A 6,000-nucleotide genomic window follows, 5' to 3' on the forward strand; every position below is an offset into this window, starting at 1 on the left:
AACAAAACAATTATCGAGCAAGAATTACAGTTACAATATTAAAGATGTCCTATCTATCTTATATTTGTGAGTTTAAGGTTTTATATCTAACTTATGTTTTATCATAACTGAGGAAATTGCAACTATCTAGTCTTCAACCACATCAAAGACTTCAGAAGGATATAATATTACCTGAGAAATGGAAGAAGGATGTAAGCAACTTTCAGGAGTCTTGTAGGGTAGACAGAGACAGCTGACAGCCTGGACAGTCACCTAAAGTTCTCTTGTAAAGTTGGGGCATTTGTCTTTAGCCCACAGGCCTAGAGTCTCTCCGTCATTTTTTTTTTCTTTTTTTCTTTTTTTTTAGTGTCCTGTAGAATGTCTGGCAGTTTTCTCTGTGAAGCAGGAACCTGAAGGACCATCTTGTCAAGCAAAGTTCATTGGTCATCCTTCCATGGGTTTTGCATGTCCAGTCGATCAAGCAGTCCAGGCAAGAACAGTTTCTTGCCCGAATGGCTATTTTTGCCAAGGTGAAGATAAACTCCATATGGAGTGTCTTCGATGCCCATCCTCCTCTCTGAAGTAAATCCAGTGCTGTCAGGAGCAGATGTGTCTCACTGTCCAGAATATCTAAATTTTAAAACATTTTAAATGCCATATTCTGTAGGTCTTTGAAGTGTTTGAAGACCACCTCTCTATCTGAAATATATCTATGTATACCTAGAAGACTTAACTAACATGGCTATAAATATGATTATCATAGATGACTAATTATTAATCTATTTTTAATTATCCATTACAATTTTAAATGAGTTACATAAACATAATACCTCAAACAAGAATAGAAATATATATACAGTATAACAAAATTAAGTTTAAATTTGTATCAATAAACTAAAATCTATAGCAATGTAAAACATTTAAACAAGTTACTCTTTAAAAGTAGGTTTATTAATCTACCCTTTCATCCTATCATATCTAAACTATTCCCTTTTTTTCTTTAGAAAGAGATCACATTTATAACCAACCTGTTTTAAGTAAAAATATTGGCTTTTCTCTGTCCCACATCAGAGGGCTCTTCTGATTTGGGACACAAGAATCTTTTAACCATTTTATTTTAGGAATATGTCTGGGTTTAGATAGGGAGTGAGCCCATTCCATCTCCAAAGCCAGCTTGGTATATTTGGGAATTTGGGCGTAGATTCTCTTACTACTTCCTGCTGGAGGGGGGCGCTGTATCTTATGGGGACACAAAGAAAATTTTAGGATTATGGAGTAGTCCATGAGGGTGTATCATCTGAGCCAGTTGCCTGAAACCGTTCTGGATGTTGGATCATCTGGGCCATGATGTCATCGGAGACCTTTCAGGGGGTCTTGGCTGGTCAAACCTGATGTATCTAAATCTGGAACAAATCCATAGCCTCTGGCTTTCTGTGGAAACAAAAGCAGAACCTCTTTTCCAAAGTAACATATCTTTATATCCAAATTTTGAAGTCAAGATACCTTTAAAATTTACATTTTGGCATAACTCAACAGCTTTTACAATCAAATGTTTTTCTTCAGTTATGAATATCAAAGACAACATAACCCAGATTCTCTGTGTGATAGTCATCTTTATGTGGCTTATTACCTTTACTGTTTCTTCCTTTTTAAAGACTTTATTTTTAAAAACTATTTGTTTATATAACGGTATATATCTTTTTTTGTCTCTTTCATGCCTGTGTACATTTTTACATGTATTATAAACTATTCCATCTGAACAGTCTTATTGTGAAGCTATTGCTTTAAACTGTAGCATTCTAAGACTGAACTGGAGCTGTGGCTGCTGGCTCCGCCCACTTCAGCTTCCCAACATGACGGTGGTACATTTTCTCTAGCTCTAGGAGTCATCAAGTCTTAGAAATAGTGGGTCTACGCTTTTATCAAAGCAGCGTGTAGCCCAGAAACCTCTTTTCTTATACTAGTAAAAACTAAATCTACCACACAGTGTAATGTGCCACTGGCAGACGCCTCATTCCTGCCATACTGCTGGTCAAACACACATGCCAGGAACCCCTGCCACTAGCAGAAACCCGCATTTTGCGGTGTCTAGCTGCCTATATGAGACATGAAGCAGGAATCTGGTTTTGGCTCTGTTTAGAATTGGTTATTAAATATTCTCTGTTTTAAGGTGGAAACTTGAGCCATTGGGCGACATCTGTTGCTGGAGAGCTTCTCTCCAGATCCCACCAAGCCCCGCAGTCCCACAACCCACATATAAAATAATCACTCAGAAGTGTATATTACTTATAAACTGTATGGCCATGGCAGGCTTCTTGCTAACTGTTCTTATATCTTAAATTAATCCATTTCTATAAATCTATACCTTGCCACGTGGCTCGTGGCTTACCAGCATCTTTACATGCTGCTTGTCCTGGCGGTGGCTGGCAGTGTCTCTTTCTCCTTCTTCCTGTTCCCCCAATTCTCCTCTCTCCTTGTCCTACCTATACTTCCTGCCTGGTCACTGGCCAGTGTTTTATTTATATAGAGCGATATCCACAGCAAACATGATGGCAAGAGTTTCCACCAAAAACCTGAGAGAACTTACTAAAATGGAGCTAAGAGCAGCTTCCTAGTTTGTATGTCTTGTGGGGGCCACAGTACAGAGATGCTGCTGTACAGAGATGCTGCTGTATTCAAGCTTGAGCACAGCATGGTAGATTCCAGCCTTGGTACACAGAGGCATCTCCAAGCCACACACCACACTGTGTGGTAGATTTAGCTTTTGCTAGTACAGACAAAAAAAAGGTTTCTAGGCTACACACTGCTTAATGAAGGAATAGACACATGGCTTCCCAGATTTGGCAGGGAGCATGGCTCCCAGATCTTGAGGTAAATGTACCTCTGCCATGTTGAAAACTCAAGTGGGGTGGAGCCAGCAGCAGGGCTGCCTCTTTGGTCCTAGCCACACTGAAGTTTAAATCAATGGTCAAATAATGATTACAGAACACAAACACTTGCAGGCCAGCAGGCAGGACCCCTGTAGGCAGGCTTGACTACCACCATCACCCACCAGACCCTGTAACCCACAACCCACCATCCCCCAAACCCACCCATCCTCTGAGACAGCAACTGCTCCCTGAGACACAGACTCAACCAGCTCCCTGATACAAAGACTCAACCAGCTCCAACTGGACCAAGAAGTGAGTCTTTGTTCTCCTAGCAGATCACCCCAGCCTCTAGGTCTTAGGCCCAGGAACACAAACAGTTACAGGCCAGCATGTGGGACTCCTACAGGAAGCCCAATCACCATCATTCCCCACTGTACCCTGTAACCTACAAGCCCCAGTCCACTCCCCAAACTCACCCATCCTCCAAGACAGGAGCTGCTCCCTGAGACACAGATTCTACCAGCTCCAATTACACCAAGAATGACTCCCTGAAACACAGACATCATTTGCACCAAATGATGCCAATAGGAAGAGATAGGTAGATGCCAATGCAAGAATACATTCAACAACATAAAGAGCAATATGGCATAAAGAACCTAGTGGTTCTACATCAGCAAGACCTGAACATCACAATGTAGAAGAATCAGAAGAAAATAACCTTGAAAAGGACTTTAAGAAGATGATAGGGGCCTCAAAGAGGAAATAAAAAATTCCCTTAAACAAATTGAATAAAAGACAAAAAAAAAATGGAAGAAATCAATGAATCCCTTAAAGAAGACCAAGAAAAAGCAATTAAACAGGTGAAAGAAACAGTACAAGACCTAAAAATTAAATTAAAAAATGAAGAAGACACAAACCAAGGGAATGATGGAAATGGAAAATCTTTGTAAATGAACAAGAACTACAAATGCAAGCATAACCAACAGAATATAAGAGATGGGAGGGAGAATCTCTGGCATGGAGGATACACTAGAGGAAATAGATTTGTCAGTCAAAGAAAATACTAAAGCCAAAAGAAGTCATAACACAAAATATCCAGGAAAATCTAGGACATCATGGAAAAGCCACACCTAAGAATAATAGGGATGGAAGAAGGAGAAGAATACCAACTCAAAGGCACAGAAAATATATTCAAGAAAACCATAGAAAAAAACTTTCCCAACAAAAAGAAGGAAATCCCTGTGTAGATACAAGAAGGTTACAGAACACCAAATAGACTGGACCAAAGAAAGAAGTTCCCTTACTACATAATAATCAAACAACTAAACATACAGAATAAAGAAAAAATTAAGAGCTGCAAAGGAAAATGGCCAAGTAACATATAAAGGCAGACCCATCAGAATAACACCTGACTTCTCAATGAAGACTCTGAAAGCCAGAAAGTCCTGGACAGACAGTATGCAGACACTATTATACCCAGTAAAACTCTCAATCATCATGAATGGAGTAAAGAAAATATTCCATGATAAAACCAGTTTTAAACAATATCTATCCATAAATCCAGCCCTATAGAAAGCACTAGAAGGAAAAATCCAACCTAAGGAAGTTACATGCACCCATGAAAATACAGGCAGTAGATAATCACACACCAATAAACTCCAAAGATGGGAAACCCACAACACTATCACCAAAAATAACAGAAATTAACAATCACTGGTCATTAATACCCCTTAATATCAATGGACTCAATTTGCCTATAAAAAGACACAGACTAACAGAATGGATACAAAAACAGAATCTGTCTTTCTACTGCATACAATAAACACCTCAACTTCAAAGACAGACACTACATCAGAGTGAAGGGCTGGGAAAAGTCTTTCCAATCAAATGGACTTAAAAAGCAAGCTGGTGTAGCTATCCTAATAGCTAACAAAACAAGACTTCAAACTCAAGTTAACCAAAAGAGATCAAGAAGGACATTACATATTCATCACAGTAATAATTCCCCAAGATGAAGTCTCAATTCTGAACATTTATACCCCAAATACAAGGGCACCTACAAATGTAAAAGAAACATTACTAAAGCTTAAGTCACACATAAAACCCTACACACGAATAGTGGGAGACTTCAAATTCCCACTCTCACCAAAGGACAGGTCTGCAAGACAGAACCTTAACAAAGAAATAAGGAAATAAAATGTTATAACTCAAATGGGCATAATAGACATCTGCAGAATATTCCACCCAAACACAAGAGAGTATACCTTCTTTTCAGCACCCCATGGAACCTTCTCTAAAATCAACCACATACTTGTTCACAAAGCAAACTCAACAGATACAAAAAAAATTGGAATAACCTATATTTCATCAGACCACCATGCCTTAAAGTTAGAATTCAACAACAACCCAAATTACAGAAAGCCTACAAACTCATGGAAACTGGACAATTCTCACCGGAATAACCACTGGGTCAAGAAAGAAATAAGAAAGAAATTACAGACTTCCTAGAATTCAACGAAAATGAATGTACAACACACCCAAATTTATGGGACACTATGAACGCAGTACTAAGAGGAAAGTTCATAGTGCTAAATGCTTATATAAAGAAGACGGAGAAATCTCACACTAGTGACTTAACAGCATACCTGAAAGTTTGAGAAGAATAAGAAGCAAACTAACCCAGGAGTATTAGATGCCAGGAATAATCAAATTGGGGCTGAAATCAATAAAAACAGAAACAAAGAGAACAGTATGAAGAATCAATGAGATAAAGATTTGGTTCATTGATAAAATCAACAAGATAGACAAGCCAATATCCAAACTAACTAAAAGGCAGAGAGAGAATATCCAAATTAACAAAATCAGAAACAAAAAGGGAGACATAACAACTGACAATGAGGAAATCCAGAGAATCATCAGGTCATACATCAAAAACTTGTACTCCACAAAATTGGAAATCTAAAAGAAATGGACAATTTTCTGGATAGGTACCATATACCTAAATTAAATGAAGACCAGATAAACAATTTAAATAGACCTATAATTCCTAAGAAAATAGAAGCAGTCATTCAAAGTCTCTCAACCAAAAAATGCACAGGCCCAGATGGTTTCAGTGAAGAATTCTACCAGAATTTCAAAGAAGAGCTAATAC

This window comes from Peromyscus maniculatus, chromosome 6 (assembly GCF_049852395.1).
Source record: "Peromyscus maniculatus bairdii isolate BWxNUB_F1_BW_parent chromosome 6, HU_Pman_BW_mat_3.1, whole genome shotgun sequence".
Classification (NCBI taxonomy): domain Eukaryota; kingdom Metazoa; phylum Chordata; class Mammalia; order Rodentia; family Cricetidae; genus Peromyscus; species Peromyscus maniculatus.